Source organism: Dipodomys spectabilis, unplaced genomic scaffold, assembly GCF_019054845.1.
Source record: "Dipodomys spectabilis isolate Male_0828 unplaced genomic scaffold, ASM1905484v1 ptg000003l, whole genome shotgun sequence".
Lineage (NCBI taxonomy): Eukaryota > Metazoa > Chordata > Mammalia > Rodentia > Heteromyidae > Dipodomys > Dipodomys spectabilis.
In genome coordinates, this window is record NW_024870680.1 from 1,100,411 (window position 1) to 1,121,894 (window position 21,484).

Below are 21,484 nucleotides of genomic sequence, written 5' to 3' on the forward strand. Positions count from 1 at the left end.
ACATTGTAAAGCTGGTTTTGACATGACATTTTGTACTTCTCATTGTTGCAACAGGTCCACCTGAATCCTTAAACGACTTGTTTGTCCCCGTCTCCTCCACATGTTATACTGACATCAAATATAGTGAAAGCGGGGGTTACACTGCGGGGGAGGGACATACAAAGCAACAAAGAAATAATATCATAAATGCGTTAGAAACACATGCATGAAAGAAACAAAAACATTAAAATACATATTTGAGGGTTCGTTTTCCTAACATCACATTCTCTGACTTTTTCTGCTTGACTCATACCTATACTAGATATTGCAAATAAGGGAAACCATGGGACTTATGTTTCTTTGGGCCTGGCTTACTTCACTTAATATAATTTTTTCCAAGCCTTTCCATTTCCTAACAAATGGGGCAATGTCATTCTTTCTGATGGAGGCATAGAATTCCATTGTGTATATATACCACATCTTCTTGATCCATTCATCTACTGAGGGGCATCTGGGTTGGTTCCATATCTTAGCTATGGTAAATAATGCTGCAATAAACATAGTTGTGCTGGGAGCTTTAGTGTGGCCTTGTTTGTGGTCATTTGGGTAAATGCCCAAAAGTGGGATTGCTGGGTCATTGGGGAGCTCTATATGGAGTCTTTTGAGGAACCTCCATACTGCTTTCCAAAGTGGTTGAACAAGTTTACATTCCCACCAACAATGAAGTAAGGTTCTTTCTGTCCACATCCCCTCCAGCATCTGTTGTTGTTAGAGTTCTTGATTTTTGCTGTTCTAACTGGAGTGAGGTGATATCTCAATGTTGTTTTGATTTGCATTTCTTTTATGGCTAGGGATGTTGAACATTTCTTCATGTGTCTATTGGCCATCCTTCTTTCTTCTTCAGAGAAGCTTCTCTTTAGGTCTTTCGCCCACTTACTTATTGGGCAGTTGTTTCTTTGAGGATTTGTTGTTGGGTGGTTTAATTTTTTGAGTTCCAAGTATATTTTAGATATGAGACCCTTGTCCGTTGTATGGCTAGTAAAGATCTTCTCCCAATCCGTGGGCTTTCTATTGATCTTGCTAGCTATGTCATTTGCCCTGCAGAAGCTCTGCAACCTTATACAATCCCATTTGTCCAACCTTTCTTTGATTTGTTGTGTTTCCGGGTCTCTATTCAGAAAATTTCGGCCTGAGCCGAGGAGACCCAGGGTTTCTCCTATTCCATCCTGTAATGTTTTCAGAGTGTCTGCTTTGAGTTCAAGGTCTTTGATCCATTTGGAGTTGATTCTGGTGCAGGGTGATATATAAGGATCTAGCTTTAGTTTTCTACATGTAGTTAACCAGTTTTGCCAGCACCATTTACTGAAGAGGCTGTCTGTCTTCCATTCTATTGTTTTAGCTCCCTTATCGAAGATTAGATGGCTATAGGTCTGTAGGTTCATTTCTGGGTTTTCAATTCTATTCCATTGGTCCTGAGGTCTGTTCTTATGCCAATACCAAGCTGTTTTGATTACTATGGCTTTATAGTAGAGTTTGAAATTTGGTATTGATATTCCTCCAGCAGTGTTCTTTCCGTTGAGGAGCGTTTTTGCTATTCGGGGTCTTTTATTGTTCCATATGAATTTTTGGATTGCCTCTTCTATTTCCTTGAAGAATGAGGGTGGAATTTTGATAGGTATTGCGTTGAATTTGTAGATAGCCTTGGGAAGTATTGCCATTTTCACAATGTTAATCTTTCCAATCCAGGAGCATGGGAGGTTTTGCCATTTTTTAAGTTCTGTGTTGATTTCCTTTTTCAAGATTTTAAAGTTTTCATCATAGAGGTCCTTCACTTCTTTAGTTAAGTTAATTCCTAGGTATTTTATTTTTTGTGGGGCTATTACAAATGGAGTGGCTTTCCTAATTTCAGCCACACTTTTCTCATTGTTGGCATACAGAAAAGCCATGGATTTTTGGGGGTTAATTTTATAACCTGCTACTTTGCCAAAGTTTTGAATCAGCTTAAGTAATTTGGGAGTGGAGTCTATGGGATTCTTTAAATACAAGATCATGTCATCTGCAAAGAGGGAGAGTTTTATTTCTTCTTTCCCTATTTGGATCCCCTTTATGTCTGCATCTTGTCTTATTGCTGTAGCTAGGCATTCTAACACTAGATTGAAGAGAAGTGGAGAGAGTGGGCATCCTTGTCTTGTTCCTGAGTTAAGAGGAAATGGCTTTAGTTTTTCACCATTGAGTATAATGCTGGCTGTAGGTTTGTCATATACAGCCTTTATTGTACTGAGGAATGTTCCATGGATTCCTAATTTTTCCAAAACCTTCATCATAAAGGGGTGTTGGATCTTGTCGAATGCTTTTTCTGCGTCTATTGAGATAACCATGTGGTTCTTATTCTTGCTCCTGTTGATGTGATGAATAATATTAATTGATTTGCGTATATTGAACCAGCTTTGCATCCCTGAAATGAATCCTGTTTGATCGTGGTGTATGATTTTTTTGGATGAATTGTTGAAGTCGGTTGGCCAAAATTTTGTTGAGAAGTTTTGCATCAATGTTCATCAAAGAAATGGGTCTATAGTTCTCTTTCTTTGATGAGTCCCTGCCTGGTTTTGGGATGAGGGTTATGATGGCTTCATAGAATGTGTTCGGTAGTGAGCTTTCTCTTTCAATTTCATTGAAGAGTTGGAGGAGAATTGGTGTGAGCTCTGCTTTGAAGGCCTTGTAAAATTCCGCTGTAAAACCATCTGGTCCTGGACTTTTCTTAGCTGGGAGGTCTCTTATTGCTGTTTCTATTTCAATGCTTGATATGGGCCTGTTAAGATAGTTTAACTCATCTTGGTTTAGTTTTGGCATGTCAATATTTGCTAGGAAGAGGTCCATTTCTGTCAAGTTCTCAAACTTATTAGCATACAGTTTTGAGAAGTATTCCCTTATAATGTTCTGAATCTTGGTTGTTTCCGTGGTGATGTTTCCATTCTCATCTCTGAGTTTATTAATTTGGGTGTGTTCTCTTCTTTTTCTGATAAGATTTGCTAAGGGTCTGTCAATTTTGTTAAGTTTTTCGAAGAACCAACTCTTTGTTTTGTTGATTCTTTCTATAGTTTTTTTCGATTCTAATTCATTTAATTCTGATTTAATTTTGATTATTTCTTTCCGTCTACTGGATTGGGGTTTACCTTGCTGCTCTTTTTCAAGGAGGTTTAGATGCGTCATTAAATTGCTAGTTTCAGATCTCTCCAATTTGTTGATGTAGGAGCTCAGAGCTATAAACTTGCCTCTGAGTACTGCCTTTGCTGTGTCCCAGAGGAGCTGGTATTTTGTGTGTTCATTTTTGTTGAATAGCATGAACATTTGAATTTCCTTTCTAATCTCTTCCATGACCCACTCATGATTCAGCAGTGTGTTGTTCAGCCTCCATGTGATACCGGACTTTCTTTGGTGGCTTTTGGTGTTGAGTTCTAATTTTATTCCCTTGTGGTCAGAGAGAATACAAGGTATAACTTCAATGTTTCTGAATTTAGACAAGTTTGCTTTGTGGCCTAAAATGTGGTCTATTTTAGAAAACGTTCCATGTGCTGCTGAGAAAAACGTGTATTCTGATGCTGCTGGGTGAAATGTTCGGTAAATGTCTGTTAAGTCTAGTTGATCTATGCAGCTGTTTAGATCTGTGGTTTCTCTGTTGAGTTTTTGCCGAGTTGATCTATCTAGTGGGGAGAGTGGTGTGTTAAAATCCCCAACTATTAATGTCTTTGGATCTATATGGGATTTGAGGGAAAGTAGTGTTTCTTGGATAAATTTGTGTGCTCCATTGTTTGGTGAATAGATATTTAGAATTGTAATATCCTCCTGAAGGAGAGATCCTTTAATTAGTATGTAGCGACCTTCTTTATCTCTTTTCACGAATTTTAATTTGAAGTCTATTTTATCTGATATTAGGATTGCAACTCCCGCCTGTTTATGCGGTCCGTTTGCTTGGTAGATTTTGTTCCAGCCTTTCACATTGAAAATGTGTTTGTTTTTACGGGCAAGATGTGACTCCTGCAGGCAGCAGATAGAAGGGTCTTGTTTTTTAATCCAACTAGACAGTCTATGTCGCTTAATTGGAGAGTTCAGTCCGTTAACATTAAGAGATAGGACTGAGAGGTATTTAGGAGTTCCTGCCATGTTATCTACCTTTTTGGGGGCTGCGAAAACTGGGTTCTTCCTATGGTTCTTGGATTCTCAGTTTGGGTGCAGTTTCTTGGCCTTTATTGCGGTCTTGTTGGTTTTCTATGTGTAGGACATCTTTAAGAATCTTTTGTAGGGCTGGTTTGGTGGAGATGTATTGTTTCAATTTTTCTTTGCTTTGGAAGGTTTTTATTTGGCCTTCGGTTATGAAGGAGAGTTTAGCTGGGTACAGTATTCTTGGTTGATAGTTGTTTGTTTTTAGGGCATGGCATACATCGTTCCAGGCTCTTCTTGCTTTGATTGTCTTTGCTGAGAAATCTGAGGTGATTCTAATTGGTTTCCCTTTATAAGTGATTACCCTTTTCTCTCTGACAGCTTTAAGGATCTTTTCCTTGTTCTGAGTTGATCCTGTGTGGATTATAATGTGGCGGCGGGATGTCCTATTCTGGTCTGGTCTATTTGGGGTTCTAAAGGCTTCTTGTATCTGGACAGGCCTATCTTTTTGCATGTTTGGGAAGTTCTCTGCTAGGATCCTGTTAAACAGATTTCCTAGACCATTAACTTCTGTTTCTAGGTGCTCCTCTACACCCATTATCCTTAGATTAGGCCTTCTGATGGTGTCTTCCAGGTGTTGGATAGATCTATCATATTTCTTGGACTTGTCTTGGATGGTTGTATGTTCTTTCTCTATAATATCTAGGCTGTCTTCAATCCCTGAGATTCGATCTTCTGCATGGTCTAACCTGCTGTCAAGACTCTCTACTTTGTTTTTTATCTCTTTTCCTTCTAGTTGGTCAGCTTTGATGGCTTCAAGTTCTTTGTTGAAGCTCTGTTTTAGGTCTTGTATGAATTTCTTTACTTCCTTAATTTGGTGTTCAGTGTTTGTCCTCAAATCACTTAGTTGATTGGTTATGGTTTCTTTGGGCTCCCATTCCTTCTGTTGGGTTCCATTCAGCATTCCCTTTGTGGTCTCCCTGACTTCCTTCAGCTCTTTGTTAATGGATTCCATGAATGCCTTTAGTGATCTTTGTGTGTTCTCTACCTGGTCTCTCAATTCCTGTATTACTCTTTGATTAGCTTCCTCCCGTTCGTGGGATTCCTGCAGATCTCTTTGAGTGTTCTCAGCCTGCTCACGCCATTCCTCCCTTTCTCTTTGAGTATTCTCAAGTTGTTCACGCAAATCCTGTATCAGTTTTTGAGTAGCTTCCTCACGCTTATGATATTCCTGTATAAACTTCTGGGATGCCTCCTCTCTCTCCCTGTCACGCTCATACAGAGTCCTTTGTACATTGTCAAACTTTTCATTTATCATGTTTGCCAGCAGTGTTTGTAGAGCTGTTTGGGAACTCTCCTCTGGATTATTCATTATCTGTTCTAACCCCTGATTGTCAAGATTGGGAATTGAGATACCCGAATTTGCCATTTTTCTTGTGTTTTTCCGGCTTACTCTGCCCATTTGAGATGAAGATAGCACCAGTTTTGTGCTAGAACACTATCTTAAGGCAACCATCAACCAAAGTTTGCATTTGTACAGTCAATAGTCTACAGATACAATCTAGTTCAACAGATACTTCTATTCGACATCAAACAACTATATGTTAAAGGACTTCGAACCGCAGAGAAGAATTTGGAAAACCAGAAATTATTAGGGTTAGGGAGAGATGTGGGTAAAAAATAGGAATTGGTGTGGGGAGGCACAGGGAGAGTTAACTATGTCCGAATCACAGTGCAGGAAATAGGTTGGGTAGGATGCAAGTAGAGAGAGAGAGAGAAAGAAGAAAGGGAAAGGGGAATGAAAAGAGACCAGAAAAAAAAATAGAAACGTAAAAATTAATGTTATTTTAGAGATTAAAAGACCATCTATTTATAGAGGAATATGAATATGTTGAGAGAAAGGGAGGGACATAGAGGAGATGTGGAAAACTTTAAAAAAATGCTTAAAATATTATATAGGTATAAAGAGGTAGTACTGCTATTAATGAATTTAAGTCTCAGAGGTTTTGAATTGAGTAATAAGTTTGTGGGTTAAGTGTGTACACAATGGGGGGTAGGGTCTACTGGTTAACTATGGGTTTATCTGAGGATGTGCAGGACAAGAGTTAAGTCACATAAAGAAGAACAAAGAGGAAAAGATGGAAAGGATAGGAAAGTGAGAAGAAAAGATCAGAAGTTCAGTAGAGCTAGACAAAAAACAAAAAGATAATTAAGAATGAAAGAAAAAGAGAAAGAAGACAAGAAAAGAAAGGAAAACACACATTCACGTATTCCTAAAATAAAAATTATAAGAGGAGAAAAGAAAAAAAAAAAGTTAATGGAAAACAATTATTTTTTCATAAGAGGCAAAAATTAAAGATTAATAAAAGTTTTAGAAAAGCAAAAAAAATTTTTTATATGTATAAGGTAACAAAAAACGAAGAAAAAACAAAACAAACAAAAAAAAAGAAAAGAAGAAGAAGAAAAAAAAAAAAAAAAAAAAAGGTCTTTGATTTTTTTTTTTTGGGGGGGGGGGGTGGGAAGAGTCCTGTATCTCCCTTTTGTCTGTAACCAGAGTGTGGTTGGAGTCTCTGGTCAGCTTGAGGTCCTGTGGCTTGATTGGTTTCTTAAGTCAGTTTGTTGGAACAGGCAGAAAAATGCTCTGCTTTACCCAAGATTTTGAGATCCCCCTCCCAGGTTAGTTTACTGGGAGGGTGATCTGCTTTGAGAATCACAAAAGAGGGGGATGCAGTGATGAGGCTAGGTTCTGGGTAGAGTTGAGGCCTTTCAACAAACAGTAGCTTTTCCCTGGGGCTATTTTGTGAAAAAAACTCACAGCACCCAGCCTGGAGCCATTCTCAGGGTTTCTGTTTTTCAATTGATTGTGGTGGCTGCTAGATGGAGGGGCAGCCTCTGGCTCTGGTTACCCGGTGAGGAGAGCCACTCCAATGGCTGGCGCCTGAGCTGGGTGACTTTTCCCTGGATGGAACTGAGTCTGTGAGGTCACTTCGCCGTTAAGTTCTTGTGACCTGCTAAATGACTCGTTTTATTCCAAGGCCTGAGCTGGAGCTAGCCGCTCCTCCGAGCTTTGTCGGTATCCAAGATGGAGATCACCGGTGCTGGGGGGGGGGAGGGGTGGCCTTCCCTCCTCTGCTCCCTGGGAAGGAGTGAGGAAGTGGGGCTACTCACGCCGAGTCTTGGATCCTGGGTCGTCTCTGGTCTGCAAAGTGCAGGATGAAGTTGTCCGCTCCTTGTCGGTTCTTGCTGGTGTTGAGTAGAATCCGCTCGCCCGCTGCGTCTGGCTCCTTCGTCCTGGACTCTCTGTGTGAGCGCTCAGGTATGGCCACGGCTGCGGTCGCCGCTGCGACCCTGCCGCCGCAGCAGCAGCTGCTGGCAGACGCTCAGATGTGTCTGCTTAGCTTCCCCTCTCTTGGCTAACTCTCTGTCCTGTGATGGCACACTTGGTGTGATTCTCTGGCTTGGGACTGTTCACTGGAACTCTGAAACTGTTTTCTATGCAAGAGCTTGTTCAGATTCCAGCTTCTCCTCCGCCATCTTCCCGGAACCCCCCTCCCCACTACTCTTTTGTTTCTAATGCTACTGCAAATTCTTTTCTTGTTTTTGTTTCCAGACTATGTATTACTGGTGTGTAGAAATGGAGCTGACCTCTGTATATTGGTTTTATACTCTGCAACTACAACGTTACTAACTTCATTTGTTTTCCTTTATGTACTTTTCCTTTATATACCTTTGTATGTTCATGTCATCTACATATAGGCATTATTTTATTTCTGGTAAGTCTAGATATATTTTTTGATGGTTACAGAATTTGAACTAAGGTTGTGGTACTTGCTCAGCTTGTTTGCTTGCTTGGTGCTTTACTTCTAGAGCCATACCTCCATCCTGTATCTATACTGGTTAATTGGAGATAAGAGTCTTATGGACTTGTCTGTACATACTGTCCTCAAAATGTAATCCTCCAGACCTCAGCTCTTTTAGTAGCTAGAAATACAGGTGAAAACCCCTGGTACTGGGCTTAGATAAGCTTATTGAAATTAATTTTTGCTAATGGCCCTAACTAGAGTTGAAATATGGATACTGGATCTAAGTAACTTGGCATCTTGATATTAATTGTAGATGGGGACTTTCTAAAAACTCTAGATGTTATAGAGGACACTTTTTAGATTGTAAAACTGTCATGAATTTTAGGGCTCCAGGAAGCTTCTGCTTCTCCTAGATAATTGGTGTCCCGATTGTCCCTTATTGTCCCCCTGGATAGTTCACTTTGTCTATATATAACCACTCTGTTACAGTTCAGTATCCCCATCTGGTTGGTATGCCTATGTATAACCACATTGTTAGAGTTAAGTATCGCCACCTAGTTGCTTTGTCTATGTATAATCACTTTGTTAAGAATAAGTATATTCATTTTCCTTATGTATAATCACTTTATTAGGAATAAGTACCCTCATTAACTTGCTTTTTTATGTATGACACTTTTGTTAAGGTTGTTAAGACTTGGTTTCAACCCAAGCATGTGTTCTTGTCTTTAAAATCTATGTGCTAGCTCTGTTCTGGGCTGCTGGCCTTTGAGACAGGAGTCCACCATGCAGTCGCCAGCTTTTTAACAAATACTTCAAAGTTGACCTTTTGTGAATTCTGTCACCTCTGTACCCCATTAATTGAATTACCATATAACAGAGTCTCTGATACAATCTTAAATATAAGTAACAAATACAAACACTTCTAGCCTCATTCCTAATCTGGAAGAAATAATTTGAGTGTTTAATTATTAGGTATGATGCTAGACATTGCTTTTTAAGCTGGTCTTTATCAAATTCAGAAAGGACTTTTTTTAATTTTTTTTTATTTTTTGTTTTTATTGTGAGAATACCATACAGGGGAGTTACAATTACATGGGCAAGATAACGAGTACATTTCTTATCAAGCATTGTTGCCTCCTCTTTGTTTCCCCTTCCCATCCCTTCCCATACTCCCCTGCTACCCCCATTCCATCCTCCTCCCACCCCCCACCAAAGTTGTAAAGTTCGTTTTTTGACATAACGACTTGTATATCTCATTGTTGCAATGGGTTTACCTGTATCACTATTTAAACAATTTGTTTTTTCCCTTCCCCTCCAAAAATTATACTGACATCAAATACAGTGAAAGCAGGGGTTATACTGTGGGGGAGGGACATACAAAGCAACAAAGAAATAATCTTATGAATGTGTTAGAAACAATCGCATGAAAGAAAAAAAAAACATTTGAATACATATCTTAGGGTTCATTTCCCTAACATCAATTTATCTGACCTTTTCTGCTTCCCGTATACATATACTGGATATTGCAAATAAGGGAAACCATGGGACCTATGTTTCTTTGCACCTGACTTACTTCACTTAATATCATTTTTTCCAAGTCTTTCCATTTCCCAACAAATGGGGCAATGTCATTCTTTCTGATGGAGGCATAGAATTCCATTGTGTATATATAACACATTTTCTTGATCCATTCATCTACTGAGGGGCATCTGGGTTGGTTCCATATCTTAGCTATGGTAAAAATGCTGCAATAAACATAATGGTGCTGGTAGCTTTAGTGTGGAAAAAAATTTTAAGAACTAAAAAAGAATAAAGAAAAAATGAGAGCAACAGGACAGTATATTGGAAAGGAACTTTACAACGTTGGTGAGTGGGGGGATGGGTGGGAGGAGGAGTGTGGGAGGTGGGGAGGGAAGGGATAGTGAGACAACAACCAGGGAAGGGGAAACAATGATTGACAAGTTTGTACAGCATCTTTACAATAAAATTTAAAACAAAAAAGAATGCTGAGTGAACCTGTATCCCTATTTAAACAATTCGTTTTTTTCCCTTGCACTCCCCAAATTATACCAACATTATGTACAGTGAAAACAGGGGTTATACTGTGGGGAAGGGACACACAAACAACAAATAATGACGTGGTACCTTATAAATACGTTAGAAACAATAGCAAGAAAAAAAAACCACTGTGTCCTCATCTTGGGGTTCATTTCACTTAACATCATCTTATCTGACCTTTTCTGCTTGTGCCAGACATATACTAGTGATTGCAAATAAGGGAAACCATAGGACCTAAGTTTCTTTGGGCCTGGCTTACTCACTTAATATAATTTTTCCCAAGTTTTTCCATTTCCTAACTAATGGGGCAATGCCATTCTTTCTGATGGAGGCATAGAATTCCATTATATATATATATATCTCACATTTTCTTGATCCATTCATCTATGAGGGGTATCTAGGTTGGGTCCATATCTTAGCTATGGTAAATCGGTGCTGGTGATCCATTGTGACAATGAAATGTGCAAGATACTATGTTGAAAATGAACCTTACAACTTTGAGGGGGTGGGGGAGAGTGAGAAGTTGGGGAGGTGGGGAGGAAAGCGATGGTAGGGAAAAAAAAGGAGGGGGTGACAATGCTGGATAGGAAATGGACTCATTACCTTGCTCATGTAAACTGTAACCTCTCTGTACATTATCTTTACAATAAAAATATATATTAAAAAATGCTGAAAGGGGTGACATTGATCAAGATATATTGTATTCACTTAAAGATAATAAAAAGGAAGAATCAACTACTTAAAATAATTAACCAAGAATCTAGCTAAATCTGATAAATAGTAAATCTAAAACATCCATAATTAGTACAGTGCTTTGTGGTGGAAGAATGCTTTCAATGAATATGAAAAGTAAAGGAATCCAGAGTTCAGAATGTCTTATGCATGTAATCCTAGCTAATCTGGAAGCTGATATCTGAAGGTCACTTTGCAAAGCCAGCCTGGGTAGGAAAGTCTGTGAGACTCTTGTCTCCAATTAACCATGCAAAAATGCCAGAATTTGAACTGTGGATCAAGTGGTAGAGCACTAACCTTGAGCTAAAAAGCCTAAGCACCTCACCCAGGCAGGGTCTGAATCAAGCCACAAGAGTAGCACAAAAAAAGAAAGGAAGGAAGGAAGGAAAGGAGGGAGGGAGGACGGGAGGGAGGGGAAAAAGAGAAAGAAGGAAAGAAAGAAAGAAAGGAAGAAAGAAAGAAAGAAAGAAAGAAAGAAAGAAGGAAGGAAAGAAGGAAAGGGAGAAAGAAGGAAAGGGAGAAAGAAGGAAGGAAAGGGAAAAAGAAAAAAGAGGAGAGAAAGAAAAGTTGAGCACCTTTTCTAGTTTTTTTTTTCAGTACTGTATTAAAACTTTCCCCAGTACTCAAATGCAAAACCATTTATTCAGATTTGACAAGAAGAGTAGGAAGAATAGGCAAATAAAAGAAATAGAAGACAGGCAGATAGAGTGTAAAAGTAGAATAACAACCATGTAGGGGTGGGAGAATTGGTAGATTCAGGGGATAGCTAAAAATATTTGATTTATTTTGGAGTGATGGACATGTTATCAGATTTATTTTTCTAATGGTTATGCAATTTTGAATATTAAAAATACTTGTTATTGGTGTAGGGGAGATCAGGACACAAACTATCTGATGCTTTATGTTTATTGGCAGGTGCCCAAAGACCTGAGCTATGCCTCTAAACCCCCAAACTTATGTATTTAAAATGGGTACATTTAAAAACATAATGTGAAATATATCTCATGAAACTATTACCTAAAAAGAGGACAAAGGAGTTGAACCTTCCCATGTGGTAGTAGAAGAAAATAAAATTCAAGGACTTGTTCAATGTAATACAGCTGCTTGGAAAGAGAGTATTAAAAAAGAACATCCTTGTGGCTTGTACATGGTGTTAAAAACTGGATCTACTGACTTATATAACAGGGGTTGAAAGACATACCTTAGCAATAAATTGCCATCTGGACACTGGTTGTAGGTTCTGATTGTAGACTGGTTGTAGACACTGATTGTAGCCTCATGCCTACAGTCCTACCTACATGGAAGGCTGAAAACTGAGGATTATGGATCAAAACCTGCCTGAGAAGGAAAATCTATGAATCATTTAACTCTAATTAGCCACAAAAAAGCTGGAAGTGAAGACCAGGTTCAAAAGGTAGAGAGAGTTAGCCTTGAGGGTAGAAAAAAATAAGGGACAGTGCCAAGGTTCCTAGGGAAAGTCCTTGTATCAACAAGATAGAGAGAGAAAGAGAGAGAGAGATACATAGATACAAAGATACATAGATAGTTTGATTGATAGATACGCAGATAGATAGATCAATAGATAGATAGACAGACAGATAGATAGATTTACACATACATACATACATAGACACAAAAACTGAGCAAAGAATGTATGAAGAATATATGAAGTATATTTTGTTGAATAGCCTGGCGAAAGCATTTACAAGCTGATTTTTCAATAAACAAGCCATTCATATTATTCATAACACTCAATAATGTAGTGTTGTGTCTAGAAATTGCCCTAATTGATTTTTACCACATTTATTTATATGCCTTTTAATTCACCTTTAGGGTGTAGTATTGTGAAGGAGGGTGTATATGGATTGTTATGGTGAAAGATAGAGGATTTCTCAACTGGGATCTACCAGAACAAAAAAAAAAAAGCTTTTAAAAACTATCTGCCCTATTACTTTGCCAAAGTTTTCAATCAGCTCAAATAACTTTTGAGTGGAGTCCATGGGGTTCTTTAAACACAAGATCATGTCATCTGCAAAGATGGAGAGTTTTCCTTCCTCTTTCCCAATTTGGATCCCTTTTATGTTTGCATCTTGTCTTTTTGCCCTAGCTAGGCATTCTAATACTAGGTTGAAGAGTGGACATCCTTATCTCCTTCTGGAATTTAGAGGAAATGGCTTTAACTTTTTGCCACTAAGTAAAATGCTAGCTGTAGGCTTGTCATACACTGCCTTTACTATATTGAGGAATGTTCCATGGATTCCTAGTTTTTCCAGAGCTTTCATCATAAAGGGGTGTTTGATCTTGTCAAATGCTTTTTCTGAATCTGTTGAGATAATCTTTCCTGTATGCCAATAACAAGAAGAGAGCAGCTGAAATTAGGAAAGCAATCCCTTTTGTAATAGCCCTACAAAAAGTAAAATACTTAGGAGTTAACTTAACAAAAGAGGTAAAGGACCTCTATGATGAAAAACTTTAAAAACCTTAAAAAGGAAATTAAAGCAGAACTAAGCAAGTGGAAAAACCTCCCATGCTCCTGGATTGGAAGGATCAACATCGTGAAAATGGCAATACTGCCAAAGGCTATCTACAAATTTAATGTGATACCTATCAATAGCCCAACCCATTCTTCAATGAAATAGAAGAAGTAATCCAAAAATTCATATGGAACAATAAAAGATCCCAAATAGCAAAAAGAATCCTTAGTAGAAAGAATAGTGCTGGAGAAATATCAATACCAAATTTCAAACTCTACTATAAAGCCATAGTAATCAAAACAGCTTGGTACTGGCACAAGAACAGAGCTCAGGACCAATGGAAAAGAACTGAAAACCCAGAAATGAACCCACAGATTTATTTATTTTCTTTTTTAAATTTTACTGTGAAGGTGATGTACAGTTCCAGGTAATGAGTACATTTCTTTTTGAACAGTGTCGACCTTCCCTCATTTTCTCCCTGTTTTTTCTCCCCACTTGCCCCCAAGTTATATAGTTCATCTCCAACATAATGTCTAGTGATTATCACTGCTGAATTAGATTACCATTTCTGTGCTTCCCCTTCCCCTCCTCAAATCAGATAAACCTAAATATGAGTCAAAAGGTTCAGAAATAGTGTTCGCTTCAGTAGCACATACACTAAAATTGTAACAATACAGAGAAGATTAACATTGCCCCTGCGCAAGGATGACATGCAAATTCGTGAAGCATTCCATATTTTTAAAAAGTACAAAAATAATTTAAAAACAGTGGCAAAAGGAAACAAATAAGAATAACTTCAAACAGTATAATAAAAACCTAATTTCCATTGCTTGGAGTTCATGTCCATAAGCACCACTTTATATGATTATTTGCACATTGCTATTGACCCCTTGTGATCCTCTCTAAGAATATCCTCCTTTGAGGAAAGCAACTCCTTTTGTAATAGTCCCCTGAAAAATAAAATACGAGGACTTAACTAAAGAAGTGAAGTAATTAACTAAAGAAACTTTAAAAACCTGAAAAAGAAAATTCAAGCAGCTAAGGAAATAGAAAAATCTCACATGCTCCTGGATTGTGATCATGAAAATGGCAATACTGCTATCTACATATTCAATGCAATACCCATCAATATTCCAGTTTCATTTTTCAATGAAATAGAAGAAGTAATCCAAAATTTTATATGGAACAATAAAAGACCCTGAATAGCAAAAACAATCCTGAGTAGAAAGAACAGTGCTGGAGGAATATCAATATCAAACTTCAAACTCTACTATAAAACCATAGTAATCAAAACAGCTTGGTACTGGTACAAGAACAGACCTGAGGACCAATGGAATAGAACTGAAGACCCAGAAATGAACCTGCAGATCTATAGCCACCTAATCTTTGATAAGGGATTTAAAAAATTAGAACAGAAAACAGCCTCTTAGCAAATGGTGCTGGAAAAATTGGTTAAACACCTGTAGAAAACTAAAGTTAGATCCTTATATATCACCCTGCACCAGAATCAACTCCAAATGGATCAAAGACATCTAAGTAAAGGCAGTTACCTTGAAAACATTACAAGAAGGAGTAGGAGAAGCTCTAGGGCTCTTAGTACAGGCTGAAAATTTCCTAATAAAGACCTAGAAACACAACAAATCAAAGAAAGGTTGGACAAATGGGATTGCATGAAACTGCAGAGCTTCTGCATGGCAAAGGACATAGCTAGCAAGATTAATAGAAAGATCACAGATTGGGAGAAGAAATTCATTAACCATACAACAGTCTAAAGTATACTTACAACTCAAAAAAAAAAAAATAAATCCCCCAACAACAAATCCTCAAATAAGTAACTGCCCCATTAATAAGTAGGCTAAAGGCTTAAAGAGAGACTTCACTGAAGAAGAAATAAGAATGGACAATAGACACATGAAAAAAATGCTCAAATTCTTTGGCCATAAAAGAAATGCAAATCAAAACATTGAGATTCCACCTTACTCCAGTTTGAATGGCTGTAATCAAGAAATCTAATAACAACAAATGCTAGAGGGGATGTAGCCAAAAGGGAACCCTACTGCACTGTTGGTGGGAGTGTAAACTTGTTCAATCACTTTGGATAGCAATATGGAGGTTTCTCAGAAGACTCCACATAGAGCTCCACTAAGACCCAGCAGTCCCACTTCTGGGCATTTACCCAAATGATCACAAATAAGACCATACTAAAACTACCAGCACAACTATGTTTATCACAGTATTATTCACCATAGCTAAGATATGAAACAAACCCAGATGCCCCTCAGTAGATGAATGGATAAAAAATGTGATTATATATATTTATAGATAGAGATAGATAGATAGATACATACATACATACATACATGAATTCTATGCTTCCATCAGAAAGAATGACACCATCTCATTTGTTAGGAAATGGAAAGGGTTGGGGAAAAAATCATATTAAGTGAAGTAAGCAAGACCCAAAGAAACATAGGTCCCATGGTTTCCCTTATTTGAAATAATTAGTATACATCTAGGATAATCTTATCAGACGAGCAGAAAAGCTCAAATGCTAGGAATATATGACCATATAAGATAATGTTAAGCAAAATGAATCCCAAGATATGGACACAATAGGTTTTTCTTTGTTGTTGTTGTTTTAATGTACTATGTGATTTTTTTTGTTTCTTTTGTATGTTCTTCCCCTTATGGTATATCCCCTGTTGTCACCATATTTGATTTTGTTACTCTGAATCTTTTTTTGGGGGGAGGTCTGGTTGTGGGGCTTGAACTCTGGGCCTGGGCGCTGTCCCTCAGCTCTTCAGCTCAAGGCTAGCACTCTACCACTTGAGCCACAGCGCCACTTCTGGCTTTTTTTCTTTTTTGCTTATGTGGAATTGAACCCAGGGCCTCAGGCATGCAAGGCAAGCACTCTACCACTGAGCCACCTTCCCAGCCCATCCCCTGAATCTTGTATATACATTTATCTAATTTGGGGATGGGAAGAGGAATACAAAATGTTGAAATAGGGACACAGGGTGCCCCATTGCAGCAATTAGACTCACAAGACACTATGTTGGAAATGAACTTTACAACTTGGTGGGGGGAAGGAGTGAGGGAGATGGGGGAGGAAAGCAATAGTAGGAGAAAAACCAAGGAGGGTATAACAATGTTCGATGAGAAATGTACTCATTACCTTACTCATGTAACTGAAACCCTCCCTGTACAGCATCTTTACAATAAAATAAATTAAAAAAGAATATCCTCCTTTGTTCTCATGATGTGAATGTTTAGAGTGCTCTGTAATTATTCATGTCCAAGTGTAGTTTGTATTTTACCTTTCATTGCATTTGCTTGTAGATTTATAAGCACATTCTTATTATTACAAATGAAGGTAACCATTCAGCCTATGTTTCTTTGGGTCTAGTTTACTTGGCTTAATACAATTTTTCCAATTGTTTCCATTTCCACACAAATATGGCAAAGGATATAGCCAAAATAAGTAGAAAGCTCACAGAATAGGAGAAGATCTTTGCTATTATGCATCAGACAAGGTCCTCTTGTCTAAGTAAAGGTCAATAAATTAACCCTCCTCAAAAACAAATCTCAAAGAAACAACAACCCCATTAATAAGTGGGCTAACAACTTAAATAGAGACTTCTCAGAAGAAGAAATAAGAATGGCCAATAGACATATGAAGAAATGTTCAACATTTCTGGCCATAAAAGAAATGCAAATCAAAACAGCATTCAGATTCCACCCCAGATAGTGTGGCCATTAATAAGAAAAACAATAATAGCAGATGCTGGTAGGAATGTGTCCAAAATAGAATCCTACTACACTGTTGGTGGGAATATAAACTTGTTCAGCCACTCTGGAAAGCAGTATGGAGGTTTCCCCAAAGACTAAACATAGAGCTTCCCTATGACCCAGCAATCATACTCCCGGGCATTTACCCAAATGACCACAAACAGGACTGTACCAAAGCCTCTAGTACAACCATGTTCATTGAAACATTATTTACCATAGCCAAGATATGTAATCAACCAAGATGCCCCTCAGCGGCTGTAGTTATTTCTGAGTTCTAATACTTCTATTCTTTGCACCATTCTACTTCATAGTCTCTATGATGATCAATTTTATTTCAATACATTCTTTCATTTTATTCTTTTTAGTTATTTTATTCTTGTATTGTGTATCAATACTTTCTTTTATTTTAGATGCTATTGTCTTTCTGTCAGGATTTTACCTCATCTCCTCATCATTTCCCTAATGGTTTTGCTTCATTACTTCCATCATGACACCATTGGCTGTTATATTGCCTTCACCTTTTGACTGAGTGGAGAAAATTGGGACTTGTCAAAAATAATTTTTGCTTAACAGATTAAAAAGATTATGAGAGTGCCATTCCTTATATAACAACAAGAGGAGAAGAAATAGAATTCACAGGCAACCTTTATTCTAAGAGATGGTAAGACATGTGAGAAGGTATAAGATAATGTCGAATGAACTTTGGTAAAATATGGGAGGAAAAAGCAAGTCTTAAGAAATGACTAAAATTTGGAAAAATCAACTAGGAACTATAGGACAGTTTAGAATTCTGGAGGATGTTACTCTTAAGCACAGGAAAAAAAATTCACAAAACTACTGATCAATTTTTATTTTTCTGCAGCTATCTACTGGGTACACAAAGGAAAGAACAGGATGCGAAAGAAAGAAGATGACTTGGCCTGCCAGAAGCCCAGAGGTGAAGCAGTAGTATCAGAACATGCATATGTGCTCTTGGCTATTAACACATTTTGTGTTAAGAGGAGTTGATGAAGGACATGCACAAAATTTGCTCAGATCGCAACTCTTCTGTTATAAAGAAAACAGATCAGCTGCTGGGAAATGAGAATAAAAAATTGAAGTCCTTGTCATGTTTGGTGCTTTCTATCTTTTACCTTGTCCCTGTCATGTTTGGTATTTTCTATCTTTCTTGTAGGAAAAACAATTAAAAACTAAATAAGGGGCTGGGAATGTGAATTAGTGGTAGAGTTCTTGCCTAGCACGCAAGAAGCCCTGGATTCAATTGCCCAGTACGACATAAACAGAAAAATCAAGAAGTGATGCTGTGGCTCAAGTGGTAGGTAGAGACGTTAGCACAGAGATGCTTAGTGACAGTGCCCAGACTGGCAAAAAAAAAAAAAAAAAAGCCTAAAGAAGATCATTTTGCCCATTGGACAGTTTCTCCCAATAGATTACTTTACCTAAAGGCACAACTACAGAATTCTTTATGTTGTTCCTGAGTTCTTATTGTCATTGTTAGGATGATTGTGATAGTTTGCATTTGATAAAGTTTATCTCAGCCTGCTTTCTTCCCCTTTTGTTAAAAATACATGCAGAAATCTGGTCTTTACACTTCCTGGGGCCATATGCCACCCAAGTTACATTTATAAAAAAGAAAAATACTGTATAATAATTTTACAAGTGAAATTCACAATATAATATTCACTAAGGATGTTTTGTATATTAGTGATATTTTCTGTAAGTTTCTTTCCTTTAAAGAAAATATGGAATCATTTGCATTTAAATGATGCCTTTAACATCAAAGTCATGTATTTTTTCAGTTTTATTTACTTACATTAATATTGATAGTTAAATGTTTGTATTAACACAAATTATACAAAATATTGGGTTCAATTAGGATATTATCAAACATATATAATTTCATCATATCAGTTTTCTCTTTCTCCCCTCTAATACGTAGAACACTTCCTCTTTTCGAATAGTATCCATTCTACTTCAGAACTTTTTTTTTTTAAATAGCTAGGTTCTGTATGTGAAGACTTGAGGTATGACTCAAGTTGTAGAGTGTCAACTGTTGGCAAGATGGCTGAACAAATTATCAAGATGCTAAGTTCAAACCTATACCACTACACACAGATTAGAAAAAAAGTTAGACTCTGAATATAAAAGAAATGTGTTCTATTTGTCCCTATAAGTCTAGCTAATTTGGTTAATACCATGTTTTCCTACTCATTTTCCCACAAATGATAAAATTTTGTTCTTTTTCATGGCTAAATAATATACAAATGTATACCATTATATTCCAATACACCAATATAGTAATAATATACCACAATTTTAATTTATTCATTAATGATCACATATACCAATTTACTAATGACTATTTTTAATAGCTCCACAATAAACAGAAGTGGAGAGGTATCTATTGTATATTTCCTGTAAGAAGGATTTAAAAGCTGCTTTTGCTGAGAAACACTAATTCCTTACTTGGGGCCACAAGTGAACTAAAATCATACTAAAAAGCTTAAGCTTCAGCTTTCACTTTGCATCAGTGTTCTTTGTTCTGAGATGTTCTCTACTCCAGTCACTTTGTAATCACATTTATTTCAACTAGAAAATAATTTACTGAAGAGTCATTCTTCTGTGACACAAGGCAATCTTCTTCTTATCATCTTTTGACAAAAGGTGAAATTCCCACACAGAGAAAGAACTGCCAAAAGCTCAGGACAGATGATTGACTACCAGAAAACAATAACAAGAACTTGGCCATAGAGCAACAGGACATGTTCCAACTTCTCTCAAGAGAGGAAGCAAGAATAACTTCTCCAGAAACCCCTCAGGGGCATCTCAACCAGTGCCTGGAATGTTTAATCACTATGTTTAATCTTTATGAAACCTAAACTCATGTCTATGCCCTTAAAGATGTCTGAAGATACACAGACGTACTCTCATTCAACAGCATATGTGCCCATGCCATGGAATGAATTTCCTTTCTCTGAGTTTCACCAAGGTTCTTTACTTGTCATACAGGGACCAGTGGAACTCCTGGAATTTTGGCCTAGAGTAAAAAATTTTAGTCTCATGTTTACTTATATTCTTAAAGGTATATGCTAAAAGCAGTATAGCTGAATGATATATAATACTTCTATTTTTAGTTTTTGATAAAACTTCCTTACAACTTCCAGAGTGGCAAGACTAATTTACATTTCCTCCAACAGTATAAAAAATTCGTTCTTCTCCACACCTCACTAGGATTTATTTTTCTTTCTTTCTTTCTTTCTTTTCTTTCTTTCTTTCTTTTTCTTTCTTTCTTTCTTTCTTTCTTTCTTTCTTTCTTTCTTTCTTTCTTTCTTTCTTTCTTTCTTTCTTTCTTTCTTTCTTTCTTTCTTTCTTTCTTTCTTTCTTTCTTTCTTTCTTTCCTTCCTTCCTTCCTTCCATCTGTCTGTCTTTTTCCTTTCTCATTCTTTCTTTTCTTTCTTTTTCTCATGAGGCTTGAACTCAGGGCCTGTAGGCTGTCCTCAGCATTTTACTTAAGGCTAGCTCTCTGCTACTTTGAACCAAAGCACCACTTCTGGTTTTCTAGTAGTTAATTGGAGATAAGAGTATCATGGCTGACTCTGAGCCATGATCCTCAGCTCTCAGCCGCCTGGGTAGCTGAATTAAAAGCCTGAGCAACTGGCTTACTGCTGATGTTTGTTTTCTCAATGGACATTGGGTCTCAAATATTATGAGATATTGATGTAGATTTGATTATTGTTTTTCTGGTGGCTAAAGATGTTCATCATGACTTTCATGTATATTTTTTCATGTAATGTGTATTGGAATTTTTCTGTTTGACCCACTTAGTAATTTTAAAAATATATTTTTAGTTCTATACATTCTGCATATAAATCTTCTGTCAAATAAATAGCTAGAGAAGATTTTCTCCTATTCCCTCATTGTCTCTTCACTTTTTAAATTTTCTTTTGTGATGTTAAAGCCTTTTAATTTGATACAATCACATTTGTCAATATTTTGTTATTGTTTCTTGAGTTTTTGGAGCCCTATTCAGAAAATCATTGTTTATACCCATAGCTTAAAGTATTTGTCCTATGTTTTCAGGGAGTAGTTTCAAACTTTTAAAATATTACATTAAGATCTTTGATCTATCTTGAATTTATTTTTGGGCAGAGTGAGTGGTAGGGATCTAATTTCAGATTTCTACAGGTAGATAGCCAGTTTTCTCAACACTACATGATAAAGAGACTATTTTTTTCTCTGAAACACAGTTTTGGAAAATTTGTTGAGAATCAGACAGGTATATATTTAAAGGTATCTATACAAATATATTTATGTATGTTTTATATATAAACCCATAGATAAATATCTATATCTATATTATATATAATGTCATTCTTGTTACTATTATTTTATATTATGGTTTGAAATCAGGTTGCTTCTGAGACCAAAGGAGGATATTCTTAGGAAAGGATCAAAGGTTTAATAGCTATATGCATATGATCACATAAAATG

The 21,484-nt window shown here is 37.0% G+C and overlaps 1 protein-coding gene and 1 non-coding gene across 2 annotated transcripts in view; one reads left to right on the top strand and one right to left on the bottom strand.

The window, feature by feature from the left end:
* Tyr (tyrosinase) overlaps nt 1–21,484 on the bottom strand; it is a 117,116-nt gene that overhangs the window by 29,865 nt on the left and 65,767 nt on the right. The gene's annotated exons all lie outside the window — the stretch shown is intronic.
* Nucleotides 13,838–13,944, top strand: LOC122116979. Its single transcript, XR_006149046.1, has one exon. It is a non-coding gene; the product is annotated as a U6 spliceosomal RNA (small nuclear RNA).